The sequence below is a fragment of the Scyliorhinus torazame genome, chromosome 5, assembly GCF_047496885.1.
Source record: "Scyliorhinus torazame isolate Kashiwa2021f chromosome 5, sScyTor2.1, whole genome shotgun sequence".
NCBI classification, from domain to species: domain Eukaryota; kingdom Metazoa; phylum Chordata; class Chondrichthyes; order Carcharhiniformes; family Scyliorhinidae; genus Scyliorhinus; species Scyliorhinus torazame.
Genome location: NC_092711.1, coordinates 146,878,822 through 146,900,549, shown reverse-complemented (window position 1 = coordinate 146,900,549; position 21,728 = coordinate 146,878,822). Strand labels below are relative to the sequence as shown.

Here is a 21,728-nt window from a genome sequence, read left to right as displayed (position 1 = left end):
CTGTCTGAATAAGGGATTGTATAGAATCAGATAAATGGATAGTATGAAACAGTTCTATTGTATTCCTGTCTAAGATAGTGAGAGAAGGTAGTGTCAGTAATTGGGGATCAAATTAAATTAATCCAATGACCAAATTGACCAATTATCATGTTACAACAGGCCCAACTCTGACGTGAGGTATTGGTCAATTTGGGGATAAAAGTGGAAGTCCCGAAGGTCTTCCTTGCTGGCCAAGTACTGAAGACTCCCGAGGCTGAGTTCCAAGGAAATTACTGTGAACGAAGGAGCCAGACTCCCGAGGCGGAATTCCACAAGAATTACTGTCAAAGAAGGAGCCAGAGAGGGTTACGCTTCTACAGAAGATCACCCGCATGAAGTTGTAAAAGTCAATGGGCTGGATTCTCCGATCGCCGCGTTTGGCGATTGGCCGGAGAATCCACTTTTACGGCAGAATCGGGGGCGGCGGCATTTTTGCCATTCTCCGCCCACTCAAAAACGGCGAACTCGAAGAGGTCACCTGAGACCCTCCCCAGATACTCCGCCCCTGATGGGCCGATCCCCCGATGGCGTCGCTCGCCTGTGCTCACACCGTTAGGGGACCTCGTGTGGCAGCGGTGGACTGAGTCCAGCGCTGCCAGTCACGGGGGGGAGGGGGAGCTGTTCTGCTGCCATAGGAGGCTTCGGCGGGGGCTGGTGGGGGTGGCGAGGCTGGTTACAGGGGCGTAGTTCGGCAAGTTTAGATCCTATCAAATTAAAGATTCTCTACACTTGGCGTAGTCGGCAGCTGGGGGGAGTACTGAGAACGACCTTCGGAGGAGGCCCAGGTGACGACAGAAAGCTTCAAAGATAATCGGAGGAGGTCGGGAAGCTTCAGGAAGCTTCGGAGATAATCGGAGGAGGCCCAGAAGACAGCCAGAATCCACGGCGAGACGAGGATAAGAAATATCTTTTTCACCCATTAAAAGTCTTAAAGCCGCATCAATCAGTACTTTGACCCTTGAAAAGAACATTTTTATGGACTGTGTTAAATCAATCAGGTGCCGGTCGTTGAAACTAAAATAAAACGGGACTGAAAAAATAGTCACGGCAGTCAGCGATCAAGGAAAATTTATGGCTGATCCAAATCAAAGTGTAGATTCAGAGCCTTTAGCAGGCAGAAAATTACTCCCCACTACATCCAAGGGGGGTGCTGGAATACCAGATGTTTCTGTTGAAGATACGTTGGGGGATTTTAGATCTTTAATTCGTAGACAATTTGGACTGTCTGAAGTTGCCACAAAAATTGAATCAAAATGTGATATCCCCAAAGGACAGTGGTCCCTTCAAGAAGGCATGGGGTAAGACCACACGGTTAAACGGTGGAAGACGTATGAAATGGTCTTTTGCAGTAATGACACAGCTCCAAAAACATCAAGAGGCAATTGCAAAAACTAAATTTGATCATGAGTATAGGTCCACTAAAGACCAACTAATTGCAGTTGTTGAAGAATTGCGAGATGCAAAATCCAAACTTGAGCATTATGATGAAATTATTAAAACAGATTAGCAAAATAAAACCTCTGAACTCCAGCAGTTATCTTTTCAAAAAGTAGAATTCCAAAATCAAGTTTTTGAAGTGGAGTCAAAATACCGACAGTTGCAATTAAAAACTGAGCAAATTGAACTTGCAAGTTAATCGAGGAAAGATATGTTTTAGAAAGAGATATAAACAACGTTACTGAACACTGCAAATTTTTGAGTCTTTCTGTGCAGAAATTTGAACAAACAGCACAAACTTAGAAAGCAGCCCAAGCACCCCACCTAGTGGCACAATCGGCAATTGTACAGCAGAGATCAATTGTCAAGAATAAATCAATTCCTTTGTCAGATGAATCAGACGAAGATAGTGTTCCTACAATGCAAAATACTAAAGTAATTCGACTAGCCCCTTTAAAACGCAAACGGGTTAGAGTTGGAAGCAAAAAAATAGAAGATGGTGAAACTATCACTCGAAACATATTTGACCACCAATGGATTCATGAACAAATAGATCCTTCAAAAATCGATGAATGGTCCAAAGATCTTCCACACCCTAAAAAAGGTGGTATGACCACATGGGATGGAATTCACAGATTACAAGCCATTTACAGTCTCCACCCATTTGATGGAGTACAAATTCTGACTATCATGCTTGGTACTCGTGTAATTTCAACCCTTAGAAATTAAGTAGAAATTGCCCTTGGAGACGATTTGCAAAATTTAGAAGCTGGTTGGCTAGCAGTCAAGAGTTGGCTATTAAAATTTTGCTCCCCGAGGACCAATTGGTCTAAGATCACATCTTGCATTCAAAAAAATAATGAAGATATTCAGGATTTTGAGGAAAGATTTTTACATACTTGGATGGAATATTCAGGGATGACACTCGACCAGGAAAATGACACATGGGATGCAAGCACTTTAAGTCCATTAAAAACGGCTTTTATAGCCGGTGTTAAACCTGAAGTTTCTGCTGCCTTGAATTTGGTTTTACCAGCTTGGGCCACAGCTGGCACATACTGAGACATAGTTGACCGATGCATTCAGATAGATCGTGGTTTGCACAATCAGGCAACTTTTAACACTGCAGCTGCTCAAATGCAGCCTATTGCTCAAATCCAGCCTATGTTACCTGCTGCTCCAGTGGCGGCTGTTGCAGCACCTGCAGGAATATCAGCAGTAACTACAATTTCACCACCAGCGCCAGGGCAAACATGTACCCTTGCTCCATTAAAATCATGTAAGAAAATACCACAATGTCTTTTCTGTGGTAGAGTAGGACACTGGATGGCAAAATGCGATCATAAACAACGGATGGATTCGAGAGATGATAATGAAGTAGACAATGTTCACTACAATACATTTCCACCTCGTGGTCAACCATGTAACACGTACCAACAAGACACACCCAGTATGGCTTCTGGTCAGTACCGCTGGCTAAGCAACTAAGCAACAGGCAACTGCCTGTTCGGCCTTCCACCATTATCCAATATGAAGATGATGTTCTGATAACCTCCATCAATAAAGATGATCATGACAAAGACTTACGGGTGGTCTTGAACCACCTCAGTACTAATAGTCACAAAGCTAGCTTTCACAAAGCACAAATTGCCCAGAAAGAAGATGTTTACTTGGGACAGAAAATTTCCAAGCGAAAAAGGGAACTTTCTCAGAACAGAACAGCTGCCATCAAAGCAGCTAAAGAAACCGGAACGTATCGCTAAAAAGTTGCCAAGAACTGTCAACTTAAGAAAACTGTCATTATTCTGAATGTTGCTTTATTAATTTAAAGAAATTAACATATCTTGTTAGCTGTGTTTCCTTTAACAGAATCGACAAATTCATCTACAGAAAATCAAGATACAGCACAAGATTGGTTCAGTTATATATTTAATAAGTTATTGTATTTGATATTTTAAAATAAATGTTTAAAATTAGCCTGGATATTAAAACTTCAAACAATGTGGAAGCTGGTTTTTAAAAAAACAAAACCAAATCTATATTCCAAAAGAACAGATCGTTCAAAGACATTTGATAACGGGAATTTGGCAGCAATCCGATTTTTACTCCCAGTCCATTTGAGTGACAAATAAATAAAAAAATGTTTAGAGATGCGAATGGCATCATTCCAAGCTATACGCCCCTTTTTTGTCTCTGCAAGAAAATTAACCCTTTCAACAAGCTTTTGTGTACAAAATCGAATGGCACTTGACTATGTGCTAGCTGAAAAAGGTGGCACCTGCACCCTGATTGGTGCAGAATGTTGCACTTTCATTCCCGATAACTTGAAAGAAGTTAAAGATTTGGCATTACATATCCAAAAAGAAATCAAAAAACTTGATCCACCCCAATTTATCTCTCTCTGGGATAAAATTTGCGGGTGGCTTGGACACACTGGAATGTCCACAATAAGAATAATCCTATTCTCCTGTGTAGCTGTATTCATCATTTACATAACATACCAATGTGCCAAGTGCATTAAAAAACAATTCGCTAAAAGCAGGGGACCAACTATCAGAATGATTCAAACTAACCCAACTGTACCCCCAATTGATGAACTTGAGCTGAAATACTATTATTGAAATGTTACTGATCAATCAACGATTTGACTGTATTATTAACATATTGTATAATTTATTAATACTGAATCAGTAGGATCAAATTTGATTAATTTATTAATTATAATTATTATTTTGAAAATGCCTGTTGCAATGCTAAGTGTCCATTCTATTTTTTAAAACTGCAAGGACAATATGAATGAGTTATTCTTTGCGCTTTTACCTATCCTATCGCATTAATGATGTATTTTATCTTATGGTGATATATTTCACATAATCTTTCGATTTATCAAAGGGCCGACTGTAGAAGCCAGGTATTTCTAATACAAATAATATAGGTAAAAGATAGCTGTTTAAGCATAAATATTAAGCCCCAGTTTTAAATACCCATTTATACAGCATAATTCATTTTTACTGAGGTCCATTGTTCTGGCAAATGCATATTTTCAAAGTCAGTGTGACATTAAAACACAAGCTGTACCAGTAATCAGATCAAGGACGAAGCAGGCACCATAGCAACATGAAGGCACCATTGTTCACAATGCAGATAACAGCTAAGTCAGCAGAAGACCAGTTTTGTTGGTAACGATTAGCAGAATATCACATTCCATAACATGCAGACATGAAACAATTAAAAGCTAATGTTGCACATTGAAGATGGACGGCTTGCCATCAAATCAAATGTGTTTGAGTCTAACCCAAACCAATTAGGATTATATTGGGGTGTGATTAGATGACTTAAGACAGATATGAAAGTGTATAACTGAAAGGTTTCTCCCTGCCATTTTAGTCTTTCTGTTAGTTTTTCAGTCTTTCTGTTAGTCTGTCTGTTAGTTTGTTAGTCTGTCTTTCTTTTGTGGGTTCTGTCTTTGATTCTCTGAGTCTTGTCAGTCTGTTTTAGTCAGTCTGTCTTTGTCATGATGTAGTGTATTTTTGACTTTGAGTTTGAGTTTAGCTGAAGATTAGCTCTCTCTCTCTCTCTTCATGTTTCATTTCCAGACTTTGACCTTTTAAAAGTTACTTTCGAGCTGTCTGCCTAAGCAAAAAGATAATGTCTGTAATTCTCTGAAAGCTTTGAATTGTCTACGAATTGCCTTTTAAATGACTTTCAAATTGTAATCAAGCAACTACAAATAAAACAATTCTTTTTGGCACCTGAGAAGTTTTAACGGCAAATTTCTGCTGAGTCCCAGTAATCGCAAAGTGCTACTGGTAACCGAATAGTAGAAATAATATAAATTCCTTCAACAGTCGAATAATACTAGGAATCCAACAACTTGGCATAGTCCAAAAATATTATTAGATCTTTCAACTTGTCGTAGTGCACCAGGACTTTGATTCATCAACTAAGCTTCCCCCAACTTGGCGTAGTTCGGCAGGTTAAGATCCTTTCAAATTAAAGATTCTCAACAATCGGTCACTCAGAGCTAAAGAGAAACCGCCTCTTTAAATATATATCTTGGGAAGAGGCTGCAATGAAATCTGTCCCTTTTAACCTGCACAAAAGCAGGAGGCTCAGATTCACAGGTTGCAGGAGGAGACCATTTGGCCCATTGTGCCCCTGCTATCTCTTTGAGAGGACTCTCCCATTCATCCAACTGCTCTGATCTTTCCCCAGAACTCTGCAAATTCTTCCCATTCAAGTATTTCTCCTTTGGAAAGATACGATTGAATCTGCTTTCAAGCAGATCAGAACAATTCGCTGTGCGAAATAAAATAAAATCTCATCTCCCCTCTGGCTCCTTTGCCAATTACTTTAGAGGGACTCACTTTCTGTTAAAGAGCCTGTCAACACCCCTCCCCCACTTTCCCTAAAGTACATCAATGTAACATGAAAAGGTCGCACAGTGGTTAGCACTGGGACTACGGTACTGAGGGCCAGGGTTCAATCATGGCCCTGGGTCACCGTCCGTGTGGAGTTTGCACATTCTCCCCATGTCTGCATGGATCTCGCCCCCGCAACCCAAAGGTGTACAGATTAGGTGAATTGGCCACGCTAAATTGCCCCTTCATTGGAAAAAGAATTGGGTACTCTTGAAAAAAAAAATAAAAATTAATCAGTCATGAAAAATCTAATAATTTTACTGATAAAATGTTATTGATGAAACAACATGGTTTTAAAAAAAACAGAAAATAACTTGATAATCAAAGACAACCAGAGTCAAAGGATGTTCACAATATTCTGGACAGAAATGGTTTCTCTGCTGCTCCTCTGCACCCTGCTCCCGTGCCTCCCCGCTTTGGACACAGGGAAACAGAGCCCCGGGGGTCATGTCACCATCAGCGCCGGTGTCTCCCCTCCTGGGCCCCGATTGGTTGGCGGCCCATTCACTCCTCCAGCACCTTCCTGTCTCTAGTGGGACGCACATGGCAGTTTTCCAACTTGGGCACAGGCCCCCAGCTCCGTCGCCTGGCTGTCACTGACACGAGCAAACAGAGAGACAGAAAAACAGGGCTGAAATAGGAAGCTGAAACCGGTGTCCTAAACAACTGTTAAGATCTCTGTAAAAATCAGTAACATCTCCAAGAATTTCAAATTCCCAGTGATAGAATTACATCGCGGGATTTCATATTTTTAAACAAAAATAAACTTCAAAGCATATACAAAACAAAAAAATTAAAAACCAGCACTGTGACCTTCACACTGTAGTTTATAAAGACTCCTGCTGTAACCTCAGTTTCACAGGATTCACTTTAATTCTCCTCAGTATTCCAGCTATTCCCCAAGCTCCAAGAATTGATGGGGATCCTTCCATTAGCTTTCGGCTGAACAACCCTCCAACTTTCCTTCAAGACCTCAAAACTGTGGACTCCTTAGTCCCAAGCGTGAGCTTCACTGCCTTCTTGCTGAGGGATTTAAACATTAGAAACACCCCTGGTTCCTCTCGGCTTCTCGTCCCACAGCTGGTTCACAGCGCCTGCTCCCACAACTGGTTCACAGCTCCTGCTCCCACAGCTGGTTCACAGCTCCTGCTCCCACAGCTGGTTCACAGCTCCTGCTCCCACAGCTGGTTCACAGCTCCTGCTCCCACAGCTGGTTCACAGCTCCTGCTCCCACAGCTGCCTGCTTCCAAGTTAACTGCAGACTCTGTGAGAAACACCCAGAATTCCAACCAAGGCCCCACCCTGAATCACTTATCCCCATGGTAACACAGCACAGTAGCATAGTGGTTAGCACAATTGCTTCACAGCTCCAGGGTCCCAGGTTTGATTCCCGGCTTGGGTCACTGTCTGTGTGGAGTCTGCACGTTCTCCCCGTGGGTGCGTGGGTTTCCTCCGGGTGCTCCGGTTTCCTCCCACAGTCCAAGGATGTGCAGGTTAGGTGGATTGGCCATGATAAATTGCCCTTAGTGTCCAAAATTGCCCTTAGTGGGGTTACTGGGATAGGGTGGAGGTGTGGGCTTGGATAGGGTGCTCTTTCCAAGAGCCGGTGCAGACTCGATGGGCCGAATGGCCTCCTTCTGCACTCTAAATTCTATGATTCTATGTCCAACAGATGCTGAAATTAATGGACTTTCAGCTTCAAAACCAAACCTGACCCTGAGGTCTGCATGAAGAATTCACCTCTGGAACAAAGACAGGACAGTAATTGTCAGACCTGATGTCTCCAGCTAAAAGAGCCCAGCTGCCCTTTTACAGATCTTACCCTTCCAGCTTTGACTTCAAGTCAACATCGGCCACACTTTGAGATTGTGAATTCCCCGAGAGTGTTTCTGCAAGATTCTCAACCCAGATTTTCCATTTATCTTCCCTTTAAAAAAAATCTAATTCCCAAGCTAAAAGTTATATTTCTGAAACATGAATTATGAAACAAGGCATTTGCAACATTTTCCCAGCAAAAATGAAAATGTATCACCCTCGTAATACCCTATTTAGAATATTCCACCTTACAACGTGCTGTATATATTCACAACAGCCATGCTCTTATTGAATGGTGGAGCAGGCTCAAAGGGCCAAATGGCCGACTCCTGCTAATTTAAACACTGCAACTGTTCCTGTGTTTAAATATCTGATAACCTGCAATAGACAGAATAATCCCTCCATTGTCCCCTTCACATTCACCAGTCTATCTTGCTGACAGCACACTGCTGAATTCCATGTCCAGGAATCACAGTCCACTGAAGATGGAAACATTACTTCTTGCTGTGTTTTCTGAAAGTTTTCTTCCAATAATTATCGTCCAAAGTTCCTTCTGCGAGAGGAGAGTCCTCGTTGCTGCTCAGATGTGAGCTTTCAAGTTCAGTTTTGAAAAGTCTGTTCAGAGTTCACCTTTTGAACTTTTTCTTCCATGTGTGTAGTTTCCCCATTGTTTCAATCCAAAGGGAATGTCCCGGTCAATCCCACATTTAAACTCTCCTGGCTCAGTTGTAGATGGAGCTTCATTTTTCAGTTCATTTCCCAGAATCCAACATTTTGGATTCTCTTCTGGAGACAGCAAGTTCAAAATGGCTTCTTTTTGTGTCAACAATTCCTTCCTTCATTGGTCAAAATCTTCTTCAGCCACTTTAAGAATGTCATTCAAATGCTTTTTATGTGCAAACAGAAAAGGTTCTGATATTCCTGTTTGGAGAAAATGGGATCTTGGACTTCAGAAATAGAGGGATTGAGAACAAAAGCAGGGACGTTTTGTTGAACCTTTCTAAAGCTCTGGTTCGGCCACAACTAGAGTATTGAGTCCAGTTCTGGGTCACCACACTTTAGGAAGGATGTGAGGCTCCTCGAGAGGGTGGAGAGGAGATTTACCAGAATGATTCCAGGGATGAGGGATTTTAACCACTAGGTTCGGCTGGAGAAGCTGGGGTTATTCACATTGGAGCAAAGGAGGTTGAGGGGAGGTTTGGTAGAGGTGGATGTGATTGCAACAGGTTTAGATATGGCAGTTAAAGAAAAGCTGTTGGCCATGATAAATTGCCCTGAGTGTCCAAAATTGCCCTTTGTGTTGGGTGGGGTTATTGGGTTATGGGGATAGGGTGGAGGTGTTGACCTTGGGTAGGGTGCTCTTTCCAAGAGCCGGTGCAGACTCGATGCGCCTCCTTCTGCACTGTAAATTCTATGATAATCTATGATGATGATTAGCTGATTGTACACGAATGAAAGGCGAAGGTTTTATTAATCGATTCAATGGGCTGATTGGCCTCCTTGCCTGCCGTAATGACTATGATCTAAAGAGAGACATTTCAGCTGCTCCAGTCTCCCCAACTCACAAGTCCCTCATTCCTGGTGCCATTCTCGTAAATCTCCTCTGTACCCTCTCTGAGAACTTCACATCTTTCCTAAAGTGTGGGGCCCATATATAGGATTCCATTCTAGAGGGATACAATTGAAAAGCAGGGAGGTTATGCCAACTTGTTTAGAACCAGGGTTAGACTACACTGGGAGCACCGTCAACATTTGTCATCTCCATTTAGAAAAAGGAAATCGAGGCACTGGAGAAGGTGCAACAAAGATTCACAAGAATAATACCAGAACTGAGAGCATTTCACCCTCATGAAAGGCTGGGGCTGCTTTTCTCTAGAAAAGAGAAGACTGTAGGGTGACCTGTTTTTAATATTTCTTTTTAAAATATAATTTTTTTTCTTAAGTTTAGAGTATCCAATTTTTTTCCAATTAAAGGGCAATTTTAGTGTGGCGAATTCACCTACTCTGCACATCTTTTTGGGTTGTGGGGTGTGAGACCCACACAGACATGGGAAGAATGTGCAAACCCCACACGGACAGTGACTCGGAGCCGAAATCAAACCTGGGTCCTCGGCACCGTGAAGCAGCAGTGCAAACCACTACACCACTGTGCCGCCCGAGAATTAATGGTGACCTGATGGAAGTCTTTAAGATTATGAAGGGGTTCAATAATCCAATAGGGATATGACAAAAAACTGCTTTACCCAGCGAGTGATGAGGATGTGGAACTCACTACCACAGCGAGCGGCTGAGGTAAATAACATGAATACATTGAAGGGGAAGTACATACATGAGGGAGAAAGGAATAGAAGGATATGTTGATGGGGGAGATGAAGAGGGCTGGGAGGAGGCTCATGTGGAGCATCAATACTAACAGAGACCAATTAAGCCAACTGGCCTGGCCCTGTGCTGTAGACTCAATGGAACAGAGACAAATGTGTTTATTTTAGATCTCCCTGTAGTGGGGGAGGGGGAAACACTTTACTATCCAGGATCAAAGAAATGTCCTTCGTCAGCTTTTGTGGATCATTTCAGTGGAAATGTGCTCTCCCAGGTTCAAAGAGCATAAGCCCACTGGAAGCAAAGTCGTGAGAACGGCCAGTCCAGCAGAAAGAAACCCTCCGACCCTCCCACTTCAAGTGTCAGAATGAACATGATTCAGTCCTGGATGTGATTAACAGCAGAATCCAACCCCTGTCATCACTTGTGAACTCGTTGGTGTCTCAGCAGGTTAGATGACTGTGTGAATCCCTTCCCACACACAGAGCAGGTGAACGGTCTCTTCCCGGTGTGAACTCGCTGGTGTGTCAACAGGGTAGATGAATCACTCAATCTCTTCCCACACGTCGAGCAGGTGAATGGCCTCTCCCCGGTGTGAACTCGCTGGTGTTTCCGTAGAGCAGATGACTCACAAAACCCCTTCCCACACACAGAGCAGTTGAATGGACTCGCCCCGGTGTGAACTCGCTGGTGTGTCTGCAGGTTTGATAACTGAGTGAATCTCTTCTTGCATTCAGCGCAGGTGAACGGCTTCTCCCCAGTGTGAATACGTTGGTGAATCGCCAGTTTAGATGAGGATTGAATCCCTTCTCACACTCAGAGCAGCTGAATTGTTTCTCTCCGGAGTGAACTAGCTTGTGTGATGCTAAGTTGGATGAATTCTTGAATCCTTTCTCACACTCCGAGCAGATGAACGGCCTATCCCCAGTGTGACTGTGTCGATGAATTTCCAGCTGAGATGGGCGTCTGAATCCCTTCCCACAGTCCCCACATTTCCATGGTTTCTCCAGGTTGCCCAGTGTCCTTGTGTCTCTCCAGATTTCACAATCAGTTGAAGAACACGTGTACGGTTTCTCCTCGCTATGAATGATGTGACACCTTTTGGAAGTGTAGCTGGATAAAGATCCTTCGACAGTCACTGCACTGGAACACTCTCACTTGGGTGTGTAGATGTTGAAGCTTTTCCAGTGATGCTGATTTTTAAAGTGGGCTGCACGGTGGTACAGTGGTTAGCACTGCTGCCCACGGCACTGAGGACCCGGGTTTGATCCCGGGCTGGGGTCACTGTCTGTGGAATTTGGAGATTCTCCCGATGTCTGTATGGATTTCACCCCACAACCCAAAGATGCGCAGGTTAGGTGGATTGGCCACACTAAATTGCCCCTTAATTGGAAAACTATAATTGGGTACTCTAAATTTTTTTTTTTTTAAAAAGCAGATGAGCATTTCTTATTCTAGCTTCAAAGACCAACAATATTCAGGTCATGATGAATGAAGTGACTCTGTCAGGTCTTGACGTGAGGTTTGGTTTGAGATTACCGTCTGTAAATTCTCCTCTTCTAAATCCTGTAAAAGGAGTTAACAAAACTCAACTGTCAGGACAGAATAAAAATTCAGAACACGCAATTCTAATTTCCTACGCAACATTATTTTGCTCTCCTTCCCCAAAGCCTGGAAATCCCCATCCCACACACTCTTCCTCTATTCTCACTCTGCTGTATCTAATATAGAGGGGGGATGAGACTAAAGAGAAAATGCTGGAAAATCTCAGCAGGTCTGGCAGCATCTGCAGGGAGAGAAAAGAGCTCATGTTTCGAGTCCAATGACTCTTTGTCGAAGCTAATGGACAGAGAAGTGGGGAATATTTATACTGTGGAGTGAGAATGAAAGATGAGGCTGATGGATTGTTTTACTAAGTCGGCGTGGAGTCAAGTGACCAAATGGACTCCTTTTGTGCCATAATGGCTCTATAACTGGAAATATATAATGTAGCTACGGTACTATATTACAAGACTAGAAATAATAAAAATGTATTTATTACAGAACCAATAATATCAAATCTGTACCATATAACAACACAAGAGATTTCTCTGTCCGATATTAATTTACTGTCCCCTTAAATATTGGATTGGATTTGTTTATTGTCACGTGTACCAAGGTACAGTGAAAAGTATTTTTCTGTGAGCAGCTCAACAGATCATTGAATACATGAGAAGAAAAGGGAATAAAAGAAAATACATAATAGGGCAACACAACATATACAATGTAACTACATAAGCACTGGCATCGGATGAAGCATACAGGGTGTAGTGTTAATGAAGTCAGTCCATAAGAGGGTCATTTAGGAGTCTGGTGACAGTGGGGAAGAAGCTGTCTTTGAGTCTGTTCGTGCGTGTTCTCAGACTTCTGTATCTCCTGCCCGATGGAAGAAGTTGGAAGAGTGAGTAAGCCGGGTGGGAGGGATCTTTGATTATACTGTCCGCTTTCCCCAGGCAGCGGGAGGTGTAGATGGAGTCAATGGATGGGAGGCAGATGTGTGATGGACTGGGCGGTGTTCACGACTCTCTGAAGTTTCTTGCGGTCCTGGGCCGAGCAGTTGCCATACCAGGCTGTGATGCAGCCTGATAGGATGCTTTCTGTGGTGCATCTGTAAAAGTTGGTAAGAGTCAATGTGGACATGCCGAATTTCCTTAGTTTCCTGAGGAAGTATAGGCGCTGTTGTGCTTTCTTGGTGGTAGCGTCGACGTGGGTGGACCAGGACAGATTTTTGGAGATGTGCACCCCTAGGAATTTGAAACTGCTAACCATCTCCACCTCGGCACTGTTGATGCTGACAGGGGTGGGTACAGTACTTTGCTTCCTGAAATCAATTACCAGCTCTTTAGTTTTGCTGGCATTGAGGGAGAGATTGTTGTCGCTACACCACTCCACTAGGTTCTCTATCTCCCTCCTGTATTCGGACTCATCGTTATCAGCCATCTCATGGGGAAACCAGCCCTTTAATTGTGAACATTAGGAAAGAGACCATCCTTTTAGCCAGACAAATAAATGTGTCAAGCTGAGGGAGCAAAGAATGTCAATGTCTTTCAGAGAGAGAGAGAGAGAGAGACCTGGGTCTCTCTTTCCAGAGTCTGCACCCTCCCTGGATTCACTTCCTTTCCCTTCAGTCGCTGCAAGTGACCAATTGAAGGTGAGAATGAGAAAAGAAATGGAAAGGGGGAGAAAAGAAAGTGTTTCACTCACAGATTTTCGAGGCTGGAGGAAGCTTCAGTCTTCATTCGCACAAAGTCCCACTCTGATTGGTTGGTGGACCAGAGTCCTTCCGGTCCTCCAACCTACCCATTGGTCCACACTGCATTCGGAAGGTCGGGGCGGGCGCTAGCTGGCACATGCGCAGACTACCTTGTCCCTAGGACATGCGCAGTCCGCGGCCACTTAACCGCGCAGTGGATAGAGCGATTTTTCTAACGCGCACGGAATTGTGGGAGCTGCGGCCGCCATTACCCATCCGGAGCCCAGTCTCCAAATTCCTGCCACTGGGATGGAAAGTGGTGAGGGGGGGGGGGGGGGAACTGACGTCAGCCGAACACAAAGTAAACATGTGTAGTCACTGGATTGTGACGCCCCTCGTTAGCAAAACAGTTTGTTAATTTCAGGTATAAAAATTTAGACACCTGGGTGACATATTGAGGAGGGCCATAGGTGAGAGTGAAACTGAACCCGAGAGCAACACCTTCAGGGAAGGAGAATTGGGCGTTGAGGGGTGGGATGGGGTCGGGGGTCGGGCGAGAAACTGGGAGACTGTGTTTCCTTTGCTGTATTTAGAAATAAACGTGTTCAAGGTACAGTTCAGCTTGAGACCAATGCTTCCTCTGCAGACATAATTTAGAATTAACATGGTAGCAGAGAATCAGCACTAAACTTTGGTTCCTTGTGTAGGAAGTTGTATTATACATATACATAGAACATAGTGCAGAAGGAGGCCATTCGGCCCATCGAGTCTGCACCGACCCACTTAAGCCCTCACTTCCACCCTATCCCCGTAACCCAATAACCCCACCTAACCTTTTTGGACATTAAGGGCAATTTAGAATGGCCAATCCACCTAACCTGCACGTCTTTGGACTTGGGAGGAAACCGGAGCACCCAGAAGCAACCCACACAGACAGGGGGAGAACGTGCAGACTCCGCACAGACAGTGTCCCAGCGGGGAATCAAACCTGGGACCCAGGCGCCGTGAAGACACAGTGCTAGCCACTTGTGCTCCATGCAGTCTCATCCTGTTAAAGTCAGCCGTACCCAAGTCTAAAATTCTAGTACTGAATCATGTTTTTCACTTTCAAACGCTACAAATTCAATCATGTTGTGATCACTATCTGATAAATGTTTGTGAAGTTCAGCTACTAATTAAATTTGGTTCATTACTCGTAACTAATACTGCCGGTCCCCATGTTGCATCCAGAACATATTGCCGCAGGAAACTCGCCTGGTCACATTCCAGAATTTCACTACCTTTCTGACAGGTGCTTGTCTACCTCTCCCAATCTATGTGTAAATTAAAATTCCCCATTAATACTACTCTGCCTTTGCTACACACTTGCCTAATTTCTGCATTTCTATGACCCAACACTTGTTGCTAACTTTTCGGTTGGTTCAATTGCTCTGTTTTATTACCTTTTTGCTCTCGAGTCGCCAGGTACCGGCACGAGGTTCAAGTCCAAGTAATGATTAATAACTCAATACACCGATTAGTAAGATTCAAATCAAAGCACATTTATTATGCACAGTAATCGCTACTCATGCACAAATTCTACGTCTAAGCTACTTCTACAACTAACAGGCCTATACTTAACTTCGGACTGGCCCACCAGGTCAGGGGAACAAATAGCCTTTCGTTCGGGTTCTGAGTCTGCGGGATTCGAAGTTGGTACAGATTGGTAGCTAGGAGCGCCTATCTCGTAGCGAGCATTAAGTTAAGACTTACTTCTTTCGGTGGTCACTGCACCGGTCACAGTCAAGGTTGGTTCGCATTGTTGGGTGACCCGGGCAGGACGAAGAGAGCGAGTTGAACTTGGGGGCTTAACTTTATAGTCCCCAGGGGCATCCCGTCTTTCGGGGTGGACCCTGTACCTGGTTCTAGGTGATTGGACTTTGTTCCAATCGCTTGGTTCGATTTCTCCAATACTGGAGCGTTTCCCTGATCGATGGGCGGTCTTGAGGTGTCCGTTAACCTCTTTTGTGTTGGCTCCTGCTGGCGCCGGGCAGTCTGGCTTAGTTTTATGTGTCCCAAATGTTGCTATTGTTCCCGGGGATTGCTCATTAGAATGTAGATGGCTGCTACATTATCATCATGCTGATGGCCGCTGGTATCGATGCTGTCTGGGCTTTTGCAGAGTTTTAATACACAGCAAACCTGCACCTGCTGGTTTCTGCTGGCGTTGGCTGAATTTCCCTTCAGCCTTTGCCGTTCGCCATTTTAAATCGGGAGTTGGCCAATTTAGGTGGCTACACACTGCAGAACTGCTACCAGGTGTTGTGTTCTATGGCTTTCCTGATCATGACAGTACACATAGAACTCGAAGATATGATTACTATAAGTATTTATTCTTGACCCGCTGGATGGTAACCATGCATTGCTATGTACAAACAACTCTGTCTAGGTCAGGGCAGCACGGTGGCGCAGTGGGTTAACCCTGCTGCCTCACGGCGCCGAGGTCCCAGGTTCGATCTCAGCTCTGGGTCACTGTCAGTGTGGAGCCTGCACATTCTCCCCCTGTCTGTGTGGGTTTCGTCCCCACAACCCAACAATGTGCAGGCTAGATGGATTGGCCATGCTAAATTGCCCCTTAATTGGAAAAAATGAATTGGGTACTCTAAATTTAAAAAAAAAACTCTGTCTAGTACACATAGATATGCCGATGCGCATATCACCACACCAGGGGATTGATACACAATACTGATTACAGTTTTAGATCCTTTTTGTTCCTCAGTTCCAGCCACATGGTCTCCACTGGATGCTTTCCTCTCATTAGAAATACTTTCACCTCAATGGGGAGGGAGAATATAATCAGTAAGACTACTCCGCCCACTCTGCCATCTTCCCTGCCCTTCCTGGAAACTTTATAACCAGGTATGTTTAGTTCCCAGTCCCGACCATCCTGCAGCTATGTCTCTGCAATAACAACTACATCATAATCTTCAATTTGCATTTGCGCCTGCATCTCCTCTAGTTTATTTCTTACATTCTGTACATTAGTATATAGGACTCATAACTGGACTATTCCCCCTAACCTGTCTCTCAGCACTGATGCTTTATTTGCTTGTTGATTATTTTCTTTTGGTTTAACCAGTATACTTGCAATTTTGCCACTAGCTGCAGTTCCAGGGTCCTTGTAACCACCCTATTTATCCTTTCCATTAGAACACTGGTCTCAGATTGGTTCAGATGGAGATCATCCCAACGGTACAGATGGCCAGTGCCCCATGAAATGGAACCCCTCTACCACTTGTTTATTCCCTAATTCTCTCATTCCTATGCCAATTTGCACGTGGTTTGGGTAATAATCCAGGGATTATAATTTTTGTGGACCTGTTCTTTCAGTTAGGCTTGATTGAGGTATTCAAAAGGGAAGTGGACTGCTATCTGAAAAGGATGAATGTGCAAGGTTACTGGAATAATGCAGGGGAGTGGGGTGACTTTTTCCAGACTCAATGGGCCGAATGGCCCTTTCGGCACTGTAAATATTCTGTGAACTGGTATATGCTGGCATTTATGCGCCTCCTTCCACCCTATCAGCAAAATTTCTTTCTCCCTCCAGACTCATTTCTCAGTCGTGCTTGCCTGGCTTCCTTTTAGTTGCATCTAAACAAATCTCCCTAACTACTAGTGGCAAGTTCCCATTTGTAACTACTCCCTGGGCAATGTCTCTCCTGAGCTCTCTACTGGATTTATGATTTTGCAAAAATCTGTGCACATGATTGAAATTTCAGACGTGTGACGAGTCAACATTTCTAATGCACATCTGATGGAGGTAAATTTAACATGCAAATTATTTTAATTTGACTTTAGACACTAATGAGATCAGTCTACCTGATGCCTCAATTTATTTGCACTTGTTGCCTAGTATATTAAGCTTCACAGCTTGCCACCTTTTTCATTATGTCTGGATTTGCTATTTTGGGGAGCTTCTTGACATCCACACACACACCAGGTATCATGGACAGCCACAAACATGAAAAGCATTCAAACAACAGATTTAAAATACATAAATACACACCAGCAATACAGTTTGCATACAGATGCCTGCAGCAGAAAAATTACAGCAAATAACTAACACGTAACACAGACAAGGCCCGCCAATATCAATAACACCCAGTTTGCATTGCATTCACCACTAACAGTTCACAGGATATGCAAAAATACAATGGACAAAATCAGAAGCAACATTTCAAAAAAAAATTTTAAACTCACACACCAGTGGCACAAATACAAAACATATCACATGAATGTAAATTAGTAACTGGGACAAAAAATATGTTTCCCCTCAAAGGATTATGGTACTAGGAAGTGCTGAGGGTTTTGGCCAAGGGTGGTTTCGTGACCGGTGCAGGCTTTAAGGGCCGAAGGGCCTGTTCCTGTGCTGTATTTATTCAGTTTATACCCCACATGTCAACATTTAATCCCCTTTTAAAACCCTACAGCTTTCTCTGCCTCCACCTCGGTGTTGATTATAAGCTAATATCAGCAATGATTTGAGTAAGTTACTGTTTATTCACTTAGTTTTGAAATCAAGTTTTAGATACAAATTAGTCCATACGTACAAATTAAAATTGCTTTTAATTTCTAACTTGTTTCCAATATTCAGTAAACTTGATTTTTTTTACCACTGGTTTTAGGCTCTCAGATTTTTAAAATGCAATAAATTTGATTTCTTAAACATGGAGAAATATATCTCAAACAATTTATCTATAACATCATATCAGCCAAACAACTGGTCAAAATCTCCAAGTGAGAAATCAAGTCAAATACAGCTCAAGATCAAAAAGCTTTATCAAAAGAATCAACACCACCACACCCATGAAAAACAGAACTGAGACATGGTATTAGGCATCAGATTTGGTTCAGTGGTTAGTACTCTTATGTCCGAGCCAACAGGTGAAGAATATGATATAAAATAGTTACTTTAAAGATATTAGTTACTGTAATGTAGATGTAGGCGGGTCTAATTCAGGTTAGTTCACAGACAAAGGATTTCAGAACGCATGGCAAAGCAAGGGGGAGGGGTGTCCAGCTAAGGAGGAGAAAAGGATGCTGGGTAATAGGGGGCCAGAGGAAGGGATGGGAAGTGAGCCAATTAGGATGCCTGGCCAGGTCAGGAGGGGTATAGGATGACCTATGGGAATCGTGTATGTGAAACTTGATGCCATTTGAATGTATCAGTAGAGATTTATTTGTTCTACAGAATCACTCGATTCTGGATAGCTAGGAGACTAGTTGTGTCCTAGGTTTCTGTGAAACGAGTCAGACTTGCAAGTCAAATAAAAATAACTAATGCTATGCCTGCAAATCCATCTCGAGTTTTATTAAGGCCAGACTGACGGGTAAAGAGTTAAGATTTCTCATAGGTTATAGGTTCAAACCCGACTCCAGAGCCTGAAGAACAAATTCTGGGCTGACTCTATCAATGCAGTACTGAGGGAGTACTGCACTGTCAGCAGTGGCAGTTGGGAAAACAAAGGGAGTTTTAAGGGAAATTAATATTGTATTGGTAAACATTAGAAATAAGGTATAGGTTTAAGTGTGTTTAATTTAATGTTTCTGTCTGGAAGGGTAGACCCTATAGTTAGATTCATGATGGAAGAGGGCTACTCATGAAGAATAAATAAAAGGCACAAGCATGTAGGTGTTGTCCAGAAACTGGGGTCTTATAAAAGGTAAAGCTTTTAAATTTTAGTTCAATTAATTTCATGGCAGTTGGAGATTAGTGAGAGAGCAGGCAGCTCTTATAGCTCTGCCAGAAGCAGTTGGTTTAGAAGGCTAGAGAGGGACCATCTCCCTCAGCTTTGCGAGAAGAAAAGCCATGGCATGACATGATGGTTAAGAAAACAAGTGCAGAGATCTAAAGAGCTGCTTGTTAAGGAAACCAGAGAAATTAAGAGAAGTGTCCAAGAAGTCTAAGTAGTGAACAGAGACCAAGGTATCTTTCAGAAGAATTCAAGGAAGATTAAACAGTGTTCTGCATTAGAGACAATTCCAGTAACCAGATTTAAAATGGGATAGCAGTTTTTAAAAAATAAAATTAAAACACCCAATTATTTTTTCCAATTAAGGGGAAATTTAGGGTGGCCAATCCACCTGACCTGCACATCTTTGGGTTTTTGGATAAGACCCATTCAGACACAGAGAATGTGCAAACTCCACACGGACAGTGACCCGGGGCTGGGATCGAACCCGGGTCCTCAGCGCTGTGAAGCGCCAGTGCTAACTACTGCACCACCATGCCACCCTCAGCCTTCAAAGTTAAAACAAACATCTAATGCCATTTTAATACAGTGGGAATAGAGAGTTAAAGCAAGTGTGAACAGTTTGCACAGCAGTCAAGACAAATAAATCTAAAGGGGTTGGTGTAAAATCCTGGACTGCATTCGCTGTTAAAAGTGGAGCAGAAGCTTTGTTTAAAAGTTTCATTTAGAAAACCTGGTCTCGATTTCGGAAGCAAAATGCCAAGGGAAAGCATTGTTATGAGAGAAGATTTTAAAGCTTGTTTTTGGGAGTGGAGTTTAGAAACTCTCATGTGACAGTCATCTGAGGGGATTCTGAGGAGGAATACACAAACATTCACTTGGGGTTCAGAGTGGAGAGTGCATTTTCCCAGTCTTGTGTGCTTAAAAGGGACTTTGTGTTGAGATAATTGTAGATTAATGCGTTTTGTAATCAGTGTTAATCCTAAAATCTGTGTAATTGTTAAGATTAGGGGAAGAAAGGTATGTTGTATTATCCAATTTTTTCATGTTTACGAAATGTTTTTTTCTTATTAAAACTTCAGTGATACTGTGACTCTATTCCTCCACCTTTTATTTAAAAAAATAACGGTTACAGTCTTTTGAGCCAGGGTTCCAGTCTGGGATCTTCCCGTTCAGTTAATTCAACTGGGTTCATAACACATCTTTCATACAAGATCCTATTTTTACCCCCTCACACAATTGGGTAATGTCATTATAGTTCCTGCAGACTTAGCTTTTGTTTCTTTACTTGTGTCATTATCAATGCCTTTTGTCTTGCACCATCATACCCCATTTGTCATTTAATATGTCCTGCCATCCATCTTATCACAGACCGTATCTTTTGATTTTTACTCCCTTCTGACTCAACCTTGCTCTTTTTCTGGCTGTGTACTTACTGTGTATCTTTAAATTGTTCTATCTGTAACTTTTTCCAGATGTAACAAAAAGTCGTCAACACGAAACGCTGACCGTTTCTCTCCTCAAAGATGCCGCCTGCCCCGGTTCCAACATTTTCCATTTAAGCATCAAATAGTTGTTCCAAGATCTGTTTAATTACAAAGTGTCAAAATTTTGTGAAGGGTCCTGATCACAATCCCCCAGTTGAGACTCAGATTTGACTGTCCTGGGATTGGCTGCGAGGTCCCTGTAAATATGCACAATTTGTTTTTTTAGCCTAACCCAAATGAACTCTGAGGCCCTATTACGGACACCATAGCCTGCAAAATAGTACACGTCTTAGTATCTTTTGTGCCTGTATCCCTGCTATTTGAACCCCTACCCCACTCAACAAGTTGCTCCCCTGTCCCCCACGCCACCAGTTTTTAAACTCTGGGGTTGCACCAAACGTGAAACCTTAAATTGGACTCTCAGCAGCAAAGTCTGGGAAGCACTGACATGTTATATAGCCAAGCACTTCTTTCAACATTTGTATAGCCATCTTATTGTCTTTCATTTCCTCATGTACTTAAATTGATAGGTCACAAATCGTGGACTATCTGGAAGCAGTGACACCCATGGAAAAGGAACTGCTTACAAGTTAGGAAATGTTGGTACCATTGAACAATGCTGCTAAGGCAGCTATGCGACACATACTGACATGTTGATCTGACACACAAATTATATTCAGAGCGGTGTGCACAAATTGGAAGTCGAGCAAGGAAATTAGCTGAGGTTGCCGCCTGATCCAATGATCCTTGCCAGAAATGCACTTGGAGAGATCGGATTCACACTCATCTGTGGTGCCCCTCCACAAATGAATAACACTGGTACTTTGAGAAACTTATGTGAAAACAATGCCATCTCATGCTAATGCAGCATTACTATCCCGATAGGTTTTCTAATAACATGATTGAAGTTCATACACAAACACATTTTTGTTTCAGATCTAACTAGGTGGGTAATTTTAAAAAAAAATGTTAGTATCAAAACTAAAATACACAAATGCAATTTGTATTTAAGGATAAATAGAGAACCACAGCTGAAAAGTTGCAAACCTCCAATCTGACTTGTCAGGAGTTTCAAGATCGGATTGTTTTAGATGCTGTTTTCGATAAGAACATAAACCACTGAAACACCTTATTTTCTGCCCCATACCCCTCTGCTTCTCTCAATTCACCTTTGTTATTTCCTCACTTGCGAGTCACTAACATTTTTTCAGTAGTTTATTCTGCATACATTAGTTTTAGGAGATGA

At 42.8% G+C, this 21,728-nt stretch overlaps 1 long non-coding RNA gene across 1 annotated transcript; it reads right to left on the bottom strand.

Annotated features, from left to right (window-relative positions):
* Positions 1 to 3,276: 3,276 nt before the first annotated feature.
* LOC140420024 (uncharacterized) lies at positions 3,277 to 13,470 on the bottom strand. The gene is made up of 2 exons (XR_011946145.1): positions 13,275 to 13,470; positions 3,277 to 6,493 (listed from the first exon to the last, which is right to left on the bottom strand). It is a non-coding gene; the product is annotated as an uncharacterized lncRNA (long non-coding RNA).
* Positions 13,471 to 21,728: the final 8,258 nt, after the last annotated feature.